Source organism: Drosophila albomicans, chromosome 3, assembly GCF_009650485.2.
Source record: "Drosophila albomicans strain 15112-1751.03 chromosome 3, ASM965048v2, whole genome shotgun sequence".
In the NCBI taxonomy this organism is placed as follows: domain Eukaryota; kingdom Metazoa; phylum Arthropoda; class Insecta; order Diptera; family Drosophilidae; genus Drosophila; species Drosophila albomicans.
The window spans coordinates 27,404,133-27,423,730 of record NC_047629.2 but is presented as its reverse complement, the minus strand read 5'-3'; the positions used below and the strand labels follow the sequence as shown (position 1 = coordinate 27,423,730).

The window sequence follows — 19,598 nt, the reverse complement described above, 5'->3', positions numbered from 1 at the left end:
CAGGTCACTGTAGAGGATTTGGGATTGGGATAAGGATGAGGATGAGGATTTGGCATTGAGCTGGGTCAGCCAGTCAGTCATCAGTGGTGCGATGACAGACATGGGACGATGTCGCTGGCATCTAAGTGACATTGCATTGCCAGTTGACGCGTCTCGTCTGCGGTTGGTCCACAGAGTCTCGAGTTTACAGTTTATCCTGCATCCTGTATGTCTGTGTCTGACTGTCTGTCTGTCTTTTGGGGCGCGTCAGAGATTTATAGAAATTACTGCACTGTTTAGACAATATTATGGATCGTTTTGTTACTCTGTTGACAAATTGCTCGCCATTTCCTAATCAATTTCCACAGCGATAGTTGTGCAGTTCAATAAACTGCAGCAATGCGATGTCGCTGTGTCATGTCTCACGGCGATTGCGATGGCAAAACGATGGCGAAAAACTTTTTCTATTCCGCAAATTGGCCAGAAACGTACAAATAATTTCAGCGCAAAATGTGAGCAAACACGCCACATCAAAATGAAAGGTAGACACAACATACATACATTTTATTTTTATTAAATTTTCTTTAGCAGAGAGACAGACGAGGTAACCAACCGCAGTGGCAGCCGTCAAAACTTGTCAATTTTCCATATAGTTAAGCAATTTGCTGCAGCATGATATGCAGGTATGGAAAACTAGAGAGTAAAAGAGAGGGAGAGAAAAACTCAACTGCGAGTTGCATATGATATATGGAAAATTGATTGAAAATGCTTGACATCAAACAATGAGCGATTGGCAACAGAGTAAACACAACTGAAAATTTGTGAATGAGAATTGATGACGAGCATAAACTGTGATTTAAAAAGAGAGAGAGAGAGTTCTGCAAATTGCAAGTTTAAAAGAATTCCAATGCAACAGCAGCTAAAAGAGTTGACAAGCTGATTTATGATACAGTTGTCAAGGCAACTAAGCAATCCGTTAGATATGTCATTCAATGGCCGAAGACTTGCAACAGAGGCTTTGAAGTGCCACCAACATCGTGGAAGGCAAAACTAATCTCAATCTAAGCGTCAGCAGTGAAGCGATATAAACCGCTTGATAGCGACAACAAACAACATTGAACAGCAGCAGCAACAACTCAAATAAATCGCTGGAATCGAATGGAAGCAAAAGAAATGCGCCATAAACCAGGAAAAAGAAAAATGCGTTGACAGTTTTAGGCAAGCTGTCGATCAAAACAAAAAAAAAAAAAAAATAGAGAAACAAACACACACAATTCACACCTTGAAGACGGTTGTAAAATGCGGTGCAATCAGTGCTTCAAATCTAGAAAAATCAACAAAAGAATTGAACTGTACTCGGGGTGGCAATAAAAGAAATAAAATATCATATTGTACATGCATGATAATAAATAATAAATGCGATACGTTGAATGTTTAGGGATAAATCGAGTGCGAGTTAATATTTGTAAAGGAGACTAGATAACAGGAAAAAAAAGTATTCAGCAAATCAGAAAAAAAAGAGAGAGCTTAACATTTTAAATGATTGCAAACAAATTGAATCTGAGAACACACACAGCTGAGAGGCATTTGGATAGATAGTATCTGCAAAAGATATTCACTCGATGCAATAAATACTACGAATTCAATAGCAAAACTAATAAACTGCAATTGCAACCGGCTAAGGTAACAAGCAACTGGCGATTGCTTCTATTTACACAACATTCAGATACAGATACAGATACAGATACGACACAAGCTCTATTCACATACATACATATAGTACAATGTTGAGTTGCACGCACATAAATCAAAGCACACTCCAAAGATACGACACCGAGTGGCTGTCGTCGCCCGGCATTTTGCAGTTGTTTTGGCTAACGGTGCTTATCTCTCTGCCTCTGTTGTGCAGTTGCAGTTGAAGCTCTCGAGCCTCTCTAGACTCCAGTTGGGTTAAGTAATGGCGCAATCGTTGATAAGAGTGCGCCTCGTTGACTACTAAAAGCTTAGAAATGAATTTTAAATATTTTATCGATGCGCTGCGTGACTCACTTTAGACCAAAGGGACAGACAGAAGCCGAAGACGACGACAGTCCCGGTGGACATTTCACATCCACATTTTGACATCGCTTCACTTCGCTCGCATTTTCATCAAATGTAAGCCAAGTCGAACCCAGACCCAGACCCAAAGCCACAGCCACAGACATTGCATTCAAAATTCCCCAAAAGCGAACCAACCAAAATTATATATACCAAGTCAATATATAACAGCAATATAACTATATGTGAGTCACGTATCCGAGCGGAGCATGTAAATGACTTGGGTGACAAACAGACTACGACGACAGCGCCCAACTCTCTGTCAGCAATCGGCAGTCGAGAGTCGGCAGTCAGCAGTCAGACCTTGTTACATTGTTTCAAAGCACAGGAAAAATTAGAGAATGTGGCCGAAAGACACAAAGACCGAAAGGGGGGAGCAAAGGGAAAGAGGTAGCGCGCTTCCTTTACTTATTCGTGACACGCGCCAAAACACAAATTTTCGATTTATGCAATTGAGGAAATGGTTGAATGGTCTGGATTGCTTCTGGTCCGCTCGAACCTTGTGCCTTCCCCTACCCCCTGCCCCCATTTCTGTGCTCGCCCTCTGATGCAGCCGACGTCCCTTAATCGCTTTGTGGTAAATGCGAAATTAATAATTAAATAGGCGGCGACACTTTTGAAGGATGAGCAGAGTTATTGCAATTGCCACTGGGCCGGATATAAAGTCGGTTTCTTTTCCAAAGGGGTGACAGTTCAAAAGGGAATTTGACAAGCCGAGCAGCGGGTTGAATAAATTGAACTTTTTTAAGTCTTTAATAAAATGTAGCAAACATTTTTTTTAAACAAGACTTGATATAACAATAGATTTTCGAGTTTAAGCACAATTATTTATGTGAAGAAACTTAAATTTCTTTTCAAAGGTTTATAAATAAAAAAATTTTAAATAAATTTATTATTATTTCTTCGAGTCCCATACTCTGAAATTTCTTGTCACAATATATTTAAACATTTATTTTTATAAAACCTAATATACAGAACTCACAAATCATACAGAGTGTGGAATAAATTCAAATTTCTTATAAAAATATAGCAAAAGTTGTTTTTGAATAAGATTTTCAAACTCAAGCAAAATTTCCCTTCTAATAATAGATTTCGTAAATAAAAAGTAATCATTTAATAAGACCTAATGATTTAAAAAATAATCGTTTCTTCGAGATTTATAAAATCTAGTTTTTTGGAAAATATAGCAAAAGCTTTACTTTAATGACACGAAACTTAATATGAATTTTTATATTCACATAACTATATAGTCAATTCCTTTTCATTAAATTAGAAAGTTTTATAGAATATAATAAATAGTTGTTTTTTTTAAGGTATTTGAACAATTTTCGAGATATTCTTAGAAACTTCTAATTATATTTCAGCAATCAATTACTTAATAATGTAAATGTTAATGTTTTCAAATTATTTTGTGCTAAATAAATTCTCAATTTTGTATTCGGATTACACAAAATAAACTTATTAGGCTTATCACTTTTCTAATAATTTTTCCAGAAATATCTTTCTCAACCCATTTCAAACCCACACACGTTGAGGAATGTCTGTGTGGCAGGAGACAGCTCATAATTTAAGCTACAGTTTTGCTGTATCTTTTCATTGTATCTCTATCTGCGTGTGCATCTGTATCTGGATCTGAATGTGTATGTGTCTGTGTATCCTCAGACTTGCATGTGGCAATGTCACAGATTGCTCATGTTTGGGTAACTTGAGAGCGCAGTCCAGGCATTTATTTCATTAGCACGCAAAACTCTGGAAAGGGGAAACCAAAAGACGCAGCGTGTCTCCAATGAAGCATGTGGGGAATGGAGATGGGAATGGAGGGGAGAAGTTGTTGCAGGCGACAAACAACGATATTCATTAAAAAGAAAGAAAAATTCGTATAAGAATAATCATCGTAATCATTGGCTGGACTGAAGCTGTGATTGTGGCTTGTGTATGACTGTGACCGAGACGATGCCCGGCCAGCGATAATCCCGCGACATGTTGCACCCCAACCTCAAGAGTTCTCATCTGGGATCCCAATGCTCAGTCCTCGACTGTTGCTGTTGCTGCTGCTGCTGGGTGACAGAGCGTTTGTAATTTATTTAACTGCATTTTTGTGGATTCGATTTCCAAGGAGGCAACAACAAATTTGTATACGCACGACAGAATGTTGTGTTCAGAGTGTGTGTTTGTGTGTGTGTGGAGTAGATGCTGAAGATACGCGCCCATCTGAGAAGCAAGAAAACAAGCAAAAAGATGCTGGTTACGTGGTTCTCCGTATCATGTTCGCTGCAGGTAAAGATGCCAGGCCCACGATAAAGAGACAGACAGATCGAGTTTGTATCCTTTTCTCTCTCTCTGTGTATGTATGTGTGCAGGTATACACTCATGCGTGTGTGTGTGAGGCAAATATAAATATTTATGTGGAAACAGCAGGCGTTTTGTCAAAATATTTGTGTAAGTCGGAAGGAGACAACTTCGAGTTCGAGAGCGACATCAACACACAAATCTTTGGTTTGATTTTCCGACGAACATTGCGTACAAATTGTTTACAAAAAATTATTTGTTTGTATTTATGTACGGCTGCAACAGCAACAGCATTTGAGCCTCATCACAGATTAATATTAAGTCATCCCAGCGCTGCGGGTAAAAGAGTTCTGCTTTTGTTCGTGTTCCGCTTAGGCCAGGTGATCCAGAATGCGGCTCTAACTGTGACTCGGTTCTCTGTTCTCTAACTCGTACTCTGACAGTGACTGCAAATGTGATTGTGCTCTTCGTTGTTACGAAATGGGGTTAGTATGAAAAATTGCCAGGCTTATGCGTAAGTGTGTGTGTGTGTGGGTTTGTGGAGGGAACAACGAGCGACTTGGCATTAGGATCGCATAATCCTTTCGGCTGTCATACAACGGCAATTGCTTCTATTCTCCCTCTGCACCACCTCCTCTCATCTCATCACGATTTCTGCCTTCCTGCTTTTTGCCATGCAGCAGCTGTCCCTGCGACAATGTGTTCTGCTCTGCTGCTCTTCCTCTGGCTGGCTTCGTTTTTTAGCGGCTTTTGTTACGCAACTTATTAAACAAGATTATCTACATACATATGTAGTATAGAGTTTTTAACAGCATTCAAATTAAAGGGACATTATAAAATTGATAAATGTTTGCAGAATTTAGAACTACATTTATAAGTTTGCTAATATGAAATTCAATTGGGTCTTGTTTTAAAGCAAAAAATTCTCATTAAATCCTAAAATTTATGGTCGTTTAGAGAATTTAAAATTAATGCACAATTTTGCCGATGTTAATTTTCACTAAACTTTAAATCTTATAATTAAATTTCCATTTAATAACAAAATACATATCCTTAAAGCACATTTTGCTAATTTATAAGAATAATATTTAAAAGAAAACTAATTTTGAGGTTTTTTTTTTATATATTAGTTACTTCAATTTAAACTAAATCATAAAATTTATGATTAATTAAGATCTCAATGCACAATAATGCTAGCTTAGAAAAATATTATATGTAAGTATTTTGAAAATTTTGAAATATAAAAATAATATTTACGAGTATATTTTTATTTTGTTTTTTAATATAAAATTGCATTTAAAAAGGTTAACTTTTAATTAAAATGATATTTTAAATAAAATTGAAATCAATTAGTCATTTTTTAAATATTAAACACTTAAACTGGGGGAATATTTAAATCATTATATTACATCTCCTTAACTTTGACATAAATTACAAATTTTTAATAATAATTTTCAACTAAGCTTTAAACATTTTCTGACAAGTAGTGAGTTTTTATTTTTACATCTTTCAATAATTATGCAAATAATTTCTCATATCAATGTGTTGTTATGCTTTACACTTAAAACATTTTACGACAAAAAAAGGGTCTTTAAAAGTGGTTAATGAATTTTTAATGTGGCCATCACTTAGTGAAGTTCTGAGTTCTTCTGTGTTGAGCATACCCTTTGAATTCACTTTTATTACTATATGCTCTTACTTTTTCATCCTGTTTTATTTTCATATATAATTTTTTTTTGGTGGCTGCCGCTTTGCGGTCGACTTGCCGCATTATCCTATTTTATTTACTGCTAATGTTGCGCTTTGCCTTCTAAATCGCATTTGCTGTGATTTTTTTTCGACATGGCATAAAACACATCATTAATTTAATATGAGGGAAAGCAGAAAGAGATAGCGATAGCCAGATAGAAAGAGAGCTGAATAGTAAGAGCTAGTATCAAACGAGGCAAAAGTCAAAGGACTTAACCAGCAAAAGCAACCAAGAAACACAACAACAGCAAAGCACAAAAATTAATTTAGCTTAATTCGTCCACGAAACTTCAGTTGGAGCGTGCCGAGGGAGACGACTCGAGGCTAATGGAGTGAGTCCTTCGACAACACCAACAACAACAACTAGGACAAAAAACAACGAAACCGAACTTAGGGAACCAAGTAGAAGGAGCAACTGAGTAGCTTCGTAGCTGGAAAGATTCACCATACACAACATGACTCTCGGCAGTCAAGAGAGGAATCCTTTAATCCCATTGCTGCCAGTTTAATTATGTAGTTTATTAGGCGGAAATGAAAAAGCGAAAGCCAAAGGCGGAAACGGAAACCCAAGCGACTCGACTCGACTCGACTCGCCTCGCCTCGACTTTAGTCCTCTGAAATATATATGTATGTACAAACACTCGCCTCGTATTTCCACATAACCGCCCACTTAACTGGAACTACTTTGCATAGACTTTGTTTTGTAAAAGGTTAAGGAAGGTTGCTTACCGTTTTTCCTCTTTTTTTCCCGTTTTTTTTTTTTGTTGGTAGCTGCAGTCAATAAACCAAGGCAAAGAGTCAGGCTCTGTAAAATAGAAAAGGACAACAACAAATAGAAAACATTAGCTTGAAAATTGTACAATGGGAAAAAGGTTAAAGGTTGTCTTTTTGTTTCAAGGCTGAGTGCCTTATATTTATTGTAAACGCGTAGCATCCAGAAAACAAAAACAAAAAAAAAAAAGAAGCAAAATTTGTTGACTCGCTAGATGCCAAAGAAAAGCTACGTGAGCCAGCTGCAATTTTCCAGTTTTGGGCTTTGAATTTTCGTAAATTGCCGCACAATCAGCATAAATTTGGTGTCTGTGAGAGAGTGACTTACCTCCTCCCCCTCCCCCTCCCCCCATATATCCCTTCTTCTTCATCGAAATTAGCCAAGCATAGTTGCTGGGGCGTGCCACAAGGTGGCAACTTTGCTTTTGGCCATCTCGCATTGAAAGGCACAAATTTGTGCTAATGAGTTTTGAAAAGGGATTTGTAGGTGGCTCCGGTAACAGACCGTCAAAAGCTCGACGACGAAACGAAACGCTCGACCTGCTTAATGCGTTCGCTCTTCACCCCGCTCCTCTCTCCCGCTCACCTGCTTCCACACACTCTACACTTACTTACTCTTGGCAATTTTTGCTGGCTGGCCACTCTGCCTGGCGAGCTAAGCAGGTCAGTTTAGTTCACCTGCCTAATTCCCTGCTCGTCTCACCTCACCTCTCTCCTTAACTCAGCTTGGCTAGTCACGTGTGGCAACACAGCCTCTGCTCTGCTCTGCTCGTAATTGAGTTAAAGTTTTGTGCTCTGCTGTGCTGCAAAGTAGGCCATGCCACAGGCTTCATTGAGCCGAGAGCTAGCCAGCAAAGCGATTGCATCACAACTTGATGCCCAAGCTCTTTCTCCGCTCTATGGAAAGTTTTAGAGCACTCACACACACACACACTCACACTCACTCTTTCACTAACACACACTAACAATTGAAAGTGTGCCCGCACAGGACGTGCCTTAGTGTGAGGTGCACACAAAACCCAACGAATATGTTTTTTTGGAATGTACGTTTATGCGTGCGCACAGATCGTGATCAAGGGTTACAATCAGGCAACAAATTTTGCTTATATCAAAAAATTTTGCTTTGAAATTATTTGAAAGTATCTTCCAGTCTCTACCATTCTTACATTTTGAAATAGCTACTTTAAGTAATATAAAAATATATTTTTTAAATGTAAATTATTCCAAAGATTGTGTAAGAAATTGTTGCAATTATTTTCTAATTATTTGTAAGCAGTTACACATTCTTAAAGTCGTTTGTAGACAATGAAGCTTATTTATCAACTTAAAAGTAATTCTTTTTCTATTTCATTTAAGAATATAATATTTATTTGGATGCTTTGGCTAACAATGTGGTATATTTCGACCCTTATGGTATAATTCGAATGTAGTACTTCATAAATATACCAAAAATGATCTTCAGTATATTTTACCATGTCTGCGGTATATTATTTGGTATATTTTAAGACTAATACCGCACTGTTTTCCTTTTATTCAAAATGGGTAGCGGGTATTTTCACAGTCGAGCACCCTCAGTTACACTGTAACTTTCTTACTTGTATAAGTAGAGTAGTCTCGGTAATATTTATAAATTTAAAATTAATATATTTTCAAAAACTTTTTTTTAATATAAAAATTGATTGTTTTAATCTAGACTATTTTGAATAGAAATCTTTTACTAATTTCTGATTCACTTTTATTTAGTATTTCATTTTAAATAGTCGATTTTTCAAATCTTCTTCACTCATTATTCATATTCTTGAAAACCAAAAATATAATAATTTTATAATATTCTTAGATATTTTCCTTGGATATCATCTTTTCTCGATATCCCAATATCATGCTAAGCGTCGTCGTATAAACATCAGTTACACTGAATGCATTTGAAGGAAAAGGCTGAGGGCTCATGGTATGGGTTGTATTGGGATGGGGCTTGCTTTGCTTTTGGTAATCCAAATATGGCAAGTGCCATTGGTTTTTTGGGTAGAGCTACGGCCACTGGAATCGCTGGCATTGCCTGCCTGCCTGAGTGTTGGAGTGCTAAAGCACTAGACACCCGCACACAATGGAAAGTGCATTTCCATTTGCAGTCCGAATCGTATCGCATCGCATCGCATTGAATCGAATCGAAAAGCAACAGCAACAGCAAAACCAAAACCAAATCCGAATACGAATACGAATCGATTCAGGCAACAGCCGGGGAGCGCACTTCAAATGTTATTGAAATATTTATAAGTTAGACACCAGGCAGCACACACACACAGAACACACACGTACAAGCACACACACACACATGGAGTGCAACCTCAACACTTACAGCAATCAAATGCACACAATAAAACATTTTCAATAACTCTTTCGACGCTGCGCCTGTGCCATTAAGCAGCTTGAGGCCTTAGCACCCCCTCTTCCCTCTTCTCCCTCCCTTCCCCTACATCCACGCAGTTAGTTAGCACACAATTTTGGGCTGCCCATGCTGGGCTTTAGACTGCACTTGAATCTCCACCGTGCTCTGTTCTATGTCTCTCTCTCTCTCTCTCTCTGTCTATCTGTTTGTTGTTGCTTGTGTCCCACTGTGCAAAAGTGCCCAGGCCTCCCAATGCGTTCGACTGCACTGTGCACTGTGCAATGTCAATGGGTTTAGACTACACTCAGAGAGTGAGTAGGAGAGAGGGGGAAGAGGGAAAGGAGGTGCAGAGCGCTCAAGTGGCTATCAATCGTTGCCCTTGCCCGTTTTTGGTTTCTGGTTTTTTAGTTTGCGGCCTTTTGTGGCCTGCGTGTTGATGGAATTATTTGCAGTTGGAAATCTACTTTTTGTTGTTGTTTTTTTTGTTCAGTTCAGTCTCTGTTTCACATTCTCTCTTTTAGTATTTTTAGTTATGGCAGCGAGTGCAGCGCGAACTTCATATGAATATAGACGAGCATTTGATTGCTTAGAAAACACTGAATGTTTTCTTCCGCTCTACTTCCCCGCACTCTCCCTTTCGATCTGTCTTTCTCTGTCCTCTTTGGTAAATTACTAACGAGTTTTTCAGTGTTTGGGCCGCAAAATAAATGCAAGTCACGTACTGCGAGCGGCGCAGGATGAAAGCGCTCCACAATGCCAGCAAGGACATTGTCAACACAAAGCTGCCGCCGACTACCGCTGTCCTTGCTAGCTCCTTCTGTCTGCTGCTACTGCTGCTGATGTCCTAGGTCCTTTTGCCTGTCTTGGGCGTCACTCAGCGCCGCTGTTTGTTTGTCAACACTGACTGGGCTGAGCTGGAACATCCCGAAACCCTTCATATACTATACGTTTGTATATATACATATATATATAAAAAAAAGCCCCGCACGCAAATTGCGCAAATCCTTTTAAAGGCACAAGGCGGGAGGCGGGGGGCGGACAACAACGCTTTCAACACAGGCCATCTCTGTCTGTGCAGCCGTCTCGCTCGCACTCTTGAAACCGTGTGCACGTTTAAATACGCAAACAGCCGACGGAGCTACGTGCTTGGAAAATAATTTAAAAGCTCAAAAGGTGAGCAAAGCAACGCGCATAGGCACGTCCTAACAACAACAGCAACAACAGCAAAAAGAACGGGAACAACAACAACAACCCTCAACAAAATGGCGTAAAAAATCCGACAACAAACTTTGCTTCCAATTCTCTTCCATTTTTGTGTTTTTTTTTTTGGTTTCTGCTGTTTTGCTTGTGCCGTGTGTTTGTTTTAAAAATTTATGAAAATTTGTTTTTCCCCAAAGCGCCGCACACATCAAAAAGCAAAGACACAAGTCGCTCCTGCTTCCACAAATGCAATCGGGAGCAGGCGAATCAGTCGAGCAATTTGCATTTTCAATTTGCAACAACAAACAACAATGATAACGAGAGAGAGTGAGCGACAACAACAACAACAATCGAGAGCAGAAACCACACAAAATGCCGCCTCAAATTGCGACCTAACGAAGCAATAATCAATTATCAATAAATTTTACGGAAGCTACATCATTTCCCCTTCTCCCTTTTCTCTCCTCTTGGCTGGCCGCACTTTACTCTTGGCTCTTGGCATTAAATGCGCCCAGGGAAAGCTCGAGCAGCAGCAACCAGGCGCTGATTAAGGATATGATGTGGCTGGGCTGCGTTGTCTTGTGAGTCTTTGACTTTTATCTGCTCCGACGCCGCCCAGCTGCAGACTCAATATCAAACCCAGACCCCGATCCAATTCCACTCGCAATCCTGCATCGTCGTCGTCTCGCTTTATGAGCTGTCGCAGTTGCTACAGTTGCCAGTTGGTCTCTGCCTCCTGGCCACGTTACTCCTCCGCCATCCACTCCTCCTCCTGCTCCTTTGACACTCGGCGCTTTCAATGCTCACGCCCATTCTGCGATTTAATGACATTTTAAGCACACACATACAGCGGGAGCAGGAGACAGAAGGCGGGGACACTAGGAGGGGGAGAGACAGAAATCGAAACTCTGTTTATGCGTGCAAATTGCGAATTTAGAAAGTAAACAGGTCTAGCCAAATATCAATATCAAAAAAATATAATTACCAAAAAAAATAAAGGAATAAGACATGATTTTCTTTCAAGCAACTTACGAATAATTCACGTTTAATTAATGTACACTATTATGGTCCATAATATCATAGCTATATTTTTAGACCAGATATTATCTCTAAATATATCATTGGGTTTATTTTTATTTTAAGCATATGCGCACCAAAATTTAACTGTCACAAAGATTGTATATTGTTTCTGCTGAGCTCATTTATATAGTAAAACTTAACAAGTATCGCAAATTTTATTGATAAACTACCTCATATTTTAGTTGAGTGATTTAAAAACTGTTGTACGTTTAATAAGAAAATCGGAATAAAAAATCTTATTATTAACAAATTATGCAGGAATCACAAACATGCAACTTTATGAATGGCATTTAAGTAAAACGATTTTAAACAACTTAGCTGCATTTTGCGCTGTTTATAGAATTTGTTGATCCTTTGTTCAATTTGCAATATAGTCACAATTTTCACAGAATATAAAAATAATATATGAACTTTGAATCTAAAAAATCAAATGATTAATATCGATTTTTATCCATACATTTTCGAGGTAATACAATATACAGTGTATGTTATACTCTGACAAGTGAAACTGTAACTACAAAGGACTGTCTTTTGTTCTAATTTCTGTAATGCTAAACATCTTAGTCTCTAAAAATCTCTCTCTTAAAATTTTAAGCTATTTGATAATAAAAGGAATCTTAGAGTACGGCAATCTTAGAGTAAAGCAATGTGCACTGCGTTTATTTTGTTAAAAACAGAACCTGTTAAAAACAGAACCTTAAACACTGGCCATTTCATCATATAGTTAAATACAACTGATTTATTTATCTATTTTAAAAACTAATCTACTATTAGCTACACACATTCATTTAGAACATTTATTTAACATTTTAGCATTCGTGTGAAATGTTCAATTATTGTAAACAGTAATTTCAAAAGTATTCACCTTCTGCACTTAGAATATTTAGCAGAATTTAAAAGAAATGATTTGGCAAAAAGCATTTCCTAACTTGCTTAAAATTGCAAATTTGGCAAACTCCATTCTAATCTAGAGTAGTGTAAGCCAGTGTTTTCACTGCTGTTCTGCTGCTGTTCGCTGTTCGCCTGGTGTTATCCTGATAAACGCAGACGCATAAACGCAGTGAAGCAATGACAGCGACACCTTAACACCTTGTAGCGCCTTTAGCGGAAGAGCAGAAGTTAGAGGGGATCGAAGGGGCGGGTGGCAAGGTGGCAGTCACCTGCGTTCTGTTGTCTGCCACACTGCGACGACTTTGTGCCCCATCCTCTTTCATCCTTGACTGCATTTTGGCGGCACTTGCTTTCTGTTCTCGCTGCCTCTGCCGCTGCCTCAGTCTTGTCTTGGCTCTTTTGCAAATTACTTTGCAAAAATGAAGCGACATTTGCGCCGATCCCTTGCCCCAACGTGCGTCTTTGCCTAGCAGCATCAGCATCTATAAGATATGCGCAAACACTCGGCAGGACGAAGTCTGTGCATTTGCCTACCTCGTTGCTGCATGCAACACGAGACACGAGACACCGACGAGTGAGTGCGATTGCCGTAGCCATTGCCAAGTGTTTGCTGTTTGCCTTTGCCTTTGCCCGTTGGCATTTGAGAAATGGCGTCCTGCATGCAGCAGCAGCAGCAGCAGCGGCAACTTCTTGATAACCCCACCATTCCCTGTGTGTGCATGTCCTTCTCCGTGTCCTGGCTTCATTTCTCAGCTGTCTGTTTGCTGCCAGGACACCGCACAGGCAAAACAGCAACGTAATCACCTTTTGCAATTAATTTAAGTGGATTTAGTGTGCGATGGTTTTGCGTATTTGCCCCCCGCCAACACAGCGCAGTGCTCCCCGTGGTATTATCCTTGCTGCATGCCTGCTGAAAAATGGCTGACTAAAGGTGTTGATGAGCTCTCTCTTTTTGTTGCTCCCTCGCTGCTGTGGCAAATGGCAAATGACTTTGACTCGCTAAACTAAATGGAGTCGCAGCTAAAGGGGATTTTGGCCAGGATACGGATATTGCTCGCTGCTTGCTGCTGTTGCTTGCAACGCTCGGATTAGAGAGATATTGCACACACTGTGTGGCAGCTTATTTCGGGGGCACAGAAAACCATCAACTTTCCACTAGATTAGCCACTGGCAATTTTAATACCAGCTACACTTTTGATACACTTTAAGTTCAAGTCAAGTTGAGTTGAGTTGGGTTTCGCCTGTTGTCTGTCATCTTGTTGCATGGCGATTGCCCCTGTCCACTCGGTTTATGAGTGCGCTCTCTTACTCCGAAAGTTCGAGTCGCACTCTTTTTGTTTATTTTGAAGTTCTCGTCTTTGACGACTCGCATTTCCATGGAAATTTCATCTAATGCTGCCACTGCCACTGCCACTGTCTCAGTCTTTGACTCTGACGCTGTGGCTGGCAGCTGTTCGGTTGCATTTGATTTATTTACTTGCCTCGCTTTGGTTGTCGTACCGTTTGGCATTGTTGTTATTATTACCATGTCTGGCATTCTTCTTTTTATGTACAGTAAAAATTCACATAGTTTATATTGACTGGAAAATAAATACAAATAAATAAACAAATTGTATGCGACCGTTGTTGTTGTTATTTCTCTGTTGCGCATACGACGCGTTGTCTCAGTTAATTTGTAGAGCTCACCAGGCAGCAACAGCAACAGCAGCAGCAGCATCACTTTGGGGTCTATTTGCTTGAAATGTTTACGCTGCAGTTTTCACAACGGCATTTTCGTAGAAGTTTTCAATTGTTTAGTGCATCAAGTGCATCATGGAAATAAATTCCATGTATGGTGGAGAGTATAGAGATCATTCATTCGATGTGGATCAAGACCTGACTTGGCGCAGTTAATCATTATTATTATTTTGCTTTCAATTTAGGATAGCAGCAGCTATATATGTTCGTATTTATGTGGAGAGTGGAGTGGCGACCCTTGTGTTTACTTAGCCGCAGCGCTCATTACGAATGCAGTCGCAGATTGCAGCGAGCTCTAAATGAAATTAACATAAATTTTTATGAGCTCTTCCCGGTAAACGAGAAACGAAACGAAACGAGCATGGAAAAATATTTTCCCTCCACTCTGTGCCATGACTGTTTCATTTCGATGTTGATGTTGTTGTTAGCTTCGTCTCTTTATGCTAAACTTCAATAAACAAAACAAAAACTCGAGTGAGACTGTGACAGAGATGAACTAATGAGTTGTGCCACTCCAACTACAAGTCTCGACTCCAACTCCAACTCCAACTCTCAACTCCCAACTCCAACTTCAACTGCATCTAGCAGACTCTTTCCCAATCTTGCTCACATTATCGATCTCTCCGCACAGTTTGGACCATCTCTGACTCTGTCGTTGGCTGTTCGCTAAACTGTTGCCACTTGAGCATTGCAATTCATCAATTTATCAAACGTTTGCACAGCCAATTCAATGATGGACCGCACCAGACCCTGACAGACCCAATAGACCCAATCCAAGCAGACGCTTCTCCTGCTGCTGATGCTATTCACCACTGGAGTGTGTTCTCTTCTATGTTTTCCCTACTTTTTCATTCTGTTTTTGCAAATCATCATCATTCTTTTGTATCGTCATGAAGTCGTTTGTAACTATCAGAACGCCGATTTCAAGTTACGAGCCACAGTTGGAGTTGGGCACAGGGAGCGTCTCTAGTGCTTTCAAGTGTAGTGCATGACGTGTGGGTTTCCTTCTTCCTCTCCTCTTCATTTTTTTATTTTGTAGTGTTTAGTTTTTCTCGATTTCTTCGTTTTGTTGCCCCCATCTTGTTGTATAGATGCATTTTTATTGCCAGTTCTAACGGCTAGACAAGTTTTTAGCTCGCATTGCAGCGGCAGCAGCTGCTGAGTTGACCAAACACGAACTTTGCCACGGAGATTTATGGGACTCTGCCTTATCCTTTCTGGCTAAGCTGAGGGATAAGGCTATTTTTGGTTTTTTCCTCACCATTTTTTCGGTTTGGCTTTTTAGCGAAACATTCGCTGGAATCTGCAGTTGCTCAGTTTGAGCAACTTGACAAATGTGTTGTTTATTTTCAATGAGATCTTTTTCGGCATGACTTGACTTTTCTATGCTTGATTAAGCAGTCTTAAAAGTCCATTTCCCACTAATTAGTGGTCCTGCAAGTTGACTACTGATTATGATTTTCGAACTTTAAACAAAAATTGAATAAAATAATATTCTTTAGTGCTAGAAGTTTCTTAAGTTTCTTACACGTACTGCAAGTTTAGGATTCTTTATTTTATTTATTTATTTTAAACAAAACATGTTGAAGTTATGTGAGAAATCATTTTATATGGCAAAAAACGGTTGCTGCAAGTAAGTTTTAGTGGCTTTTAAATACCAAATATAACCCTCAGTATATCTTATCGTATTGTAGTAAGTATCGTACTGTATTTAAAATGTGACAATTTACCGATAATCCAAATATAAACTTTCGTATATTTTCAGTATATTATTTTTGGTATATTTTTAGAATAATAATTCATATTATCGCATTTTTCCTTATACTGATATTGACAATTTTATATTAAAGTTCAATGCAATGAATTTGAAGTCTCTATATAATTTATACTATATACATATAAGCTACATATTTTAATGGAAATCTAATTTTTAAGCAAACAAAAGATTCCCTTCCACATTCAAAATCACCTTTTGCAGTTTCAGTTTTCGATTTTCGTTTTTTGTGTCATATTCAAATTTCATACATCAATAGCAAAATTGACAGTTGAAATTGCTGGCAAGTGGTTTTGGACATCGCCTGGGAATGGAGCAGCAGCAGCAGCAAACAGCAATCGCGACTCATCAATAAAGTTGTTAAAATCTGCGACAAGGGCCACTTGAGATTGACGTCTGGGAATGGCACCAAAAACGGCGATCCGTGTGTTGCTTTTTTTTCGCTTTTGGTGTCTTCAAGTGACTCGAGGGAGCTTCAAGATTTACGGCACTTGAAAACGAGAGAGTCGAAAAAGCGAAAAAGCATGTTTTGTCACTTGGAATATTCACTGTACTTACCGAGTGCTAAGCACCTATGACAAAATTTGCCAGCTGACTATAAAAATATGCCATGTATTTGAAGCGCTCCCCTTCCCCGCCTCCATTTATTCGTATTGAGTAGCAGCTTATGTCAGTGAAAGGACATAGCGAAAGAATAAAGGCGCAGCCACAAGGACACGTGGTCATAAAGTGCCGACAATTTGAGGCTAGGCAACCGGGCAACGGTCGGTTTTCGTGCTTCTCCTCGGGGTTGGGGTCGTCATATTTTATGCCCAAATAGTTAAACGAATGCACAAACACACATAAAAACCAGCTGGAAAATTGCTTGTAAAACATTTTTGTGTGTGACATTGACACAGGGTGCGACAAAGAGGGAGATACTAAAAGAGGAACAGAAAGAAAGAGAAAGAGCGGTGCACATTTATAGGAAATCTCCGGGCTGTGGCAACACATTCACATAAATCACAAAAAAGTATTTCAATTTTTTCTCTGCGCTGTTTTTTTTTGCCTGCCTACAACAATTTTTTGCTGGCTACATTAATGCGCCTACACACACAGAACTCAGCGGCAGCCAAAGGAGTCAGTAGAGGGGCAGGTTAAGGAGGGGGAGGGAGTAATGGGGAGCACTCTGGTATGTAACTGACAGCCTATTTGCGCCTCCGCAAGTTAGGAGCTGCTGTTCCCCAAAACAAACGGTGCCCGGCTCCTGCCAGGCGGTGGCTTCGCTTTCGTTTTAAGCTATTTATGATTTTAGCGCGATGCCCTAACAAACAGCCGGGGATGTCGACATAGTCACCAGTTATGTGTAGTCACTTTTTAAGGAATAATAATAATAATTTAACAATTGTTAAGGAATTTATCAAAATGTAGATATTGTAGCAACACAAAATTCATTTGAAAGCTGTTTTTACAAACTAAATAGTTTTCTGGAAAAACGAATTTTATTATAATTCATAAGAAAACTACTGTTAAAGTATTTTGAAAATTTAAAGAATTTCTGAGAAATTATTAGTTATCTTTTATAACAATCTATTTAATCGTGTATTAGCTACAGTTATAGGACTGTTCTGATCAATAAATTATAACTTCACGTAGTAAAATATTATAGGGCTGAATTTTGCCGAGTGTGGTTTTTACCAATAGTCAAACGAATATTATTGTAACTGATTCTTGCAAATAAATAAAAAACGTAATTTTATACCTAGAGTGTTGATTTATTACAGAATAATAACATTCCTTATAATTCGTCTATGGTATATTTTGAATGTTGTAGTATATTTATATATGAGATACCGCTTTTGGTATATTCTAGTATTTTTGAAAAATATAATAACTACAGTCCTTATAATTCGTCAATGGAATATTTTGAATATCATAATATATTTATATTATATACAACATACCGCTTTTAGTATATTCTAGTATTTTTGCAAGATAAATCAATTTGGTTTTTTACATTTATTGGATATCTCACAGTCAAACACACTCTGTTTTTGACTATAGCTTCCCTTTTGTTATTATGCATTATTGAAGTGTATACCATTTAAAGCATTCCTAATAAATTATTTTGCTTTCCATAATTACTTTTTATAAAAAGAATTTTTATTCAGTTTTCGTTCTATTATTTCGCTTCTTTTATCCAGTTTTTCTAAATAGCCTACAATAAATTGTAAGTATGCCTATTTTTTTTCAAAGCCCTCAAAATCGATATTAATGTTAATGAAAGGACTTTTTATAGCGCCCGCCCATAAAAAGTGTATTTATCACGTCAGCTATGGTCTTTGTTGGACTGATTTGCTTTATTTTTGTTGTCATTGCTTGTTTTATTTTTATTTTATTTGCATGCTGATTTTTCCGGGCCACAGTTTGGCAGCCCAGTGTTGTTTATATTGTCAATGCCTTGGCAAGTCAGCAGGCAGGCATCCAAGGAGAAAGAGAAGGAGAAGAGGAAGGGAGGCGCGCGCAGACTCGCGAATGTTTAACAAATGTGTGACATTTTTGTGTGTGAGTAGCACCCGAAGGAAGGGAACGAAAAGATTCGGGAGAAGGCCCCTCGATTTCCATGTGTGTGTGTGTGTGTGTGAGAGAGTGTATTCAAGTGTGTGTGTGTTGCTGCCACACAGACTCTCGACTGTGGCGCTGTCTGTTTGCTCTTTGCACACGCGTTTGGAATTGATTTTTATGCTGTGATTATATTTTCGAAAAGGTTGACGATGAGCTCGGAATCGGAGGCAGTCATGTGGTTGGAGGGCTCCATGTAGGGGTCGCCTCCTATGCTATTTGCTTTGCAACAGCAGCGAGAGAGGCAGCAACAATGAAGTGTCGCCAACACGCTTGAAAAAATATAAATTAAATTGTGCGTTCATGTTGTTTTAATGGGCTGCCCCAACGTGTAGAGAGAGAGAGAGAGAGAGAGAGAGAGAGAGAGAGAGGGAGGTGGCGAGGGAGGAGGGGGCGAGAACTGAGGACACAGACAGTGTGGCAGATGCTGCATGGAGCGATAGTCCAAGCGACTCTTTGCCACTTTTATGCGCCTTGTTTAACGATCGGAAGTCATATTCATAAAAATATGTCAATGAATTGTGAATTATTTATGGTGCAGAGTGGGAGGAGGCATAAAAAAAGAGCGAAGCAAATAAATAAATAACGTGACATTAAAGCTTAACTAGGCTGCGACTATGTGTGTGTGTGTGTGAGAGTGTGTGACTAACTAAAAGATACCTGACTTTGACCCACATGAGTGTGTATTATATTAATGTTATTGCGCTTAATGACATACAGTGATAGCCATAAGTAAGCACATAATACCCGTTGTTGGTGCTTGGTCCGCTGCTGGGTATTTAATTCAGCGAGCTGACAAATTCGACAGTTTGGCAAATATGCGACTGGGTGGAAAATGTGTGTTAAGAGACGTCGACGAGCGTTTGCAAAATTGGATTTCGCTAGTGGAAGGCCTTGTGCTCAATTCACAAAACTGAAATTGAAACTGAAAACTAAAACTGAAACTTAATTGCAATTAAAGAAGTGTGGGGGACGCACTGAGGCGTGGCAAGTCGAGGACCAGCAAATGAACGGAGCCAAGAGCCAACACCTTCCATTACATTG

At 39.0% G+C, this 19,598-nt stretch overlaps 1 protein-coding gene across 1 annotated transcript in view; it reads right to left on the bottom strand.

Moving 5' to 3' along the window:
* The window catches only part of LOC117568755 (frizzled-2), a 102,038-nt gene that overhangs the window by 40,688 nt on the left and 41,752 nt on the right, over positions 1-19,598 (bottom strand). The window contains exon 5 of the mRNA XM_052005858.1: positions 6,844-6,919. The gene's annotated coding sequence lies outside the window, so the exon portion shown is untranslated. The remainder of the gene's footprint in view (positions 1-6,843; positions 6,920-19,598) is intronic.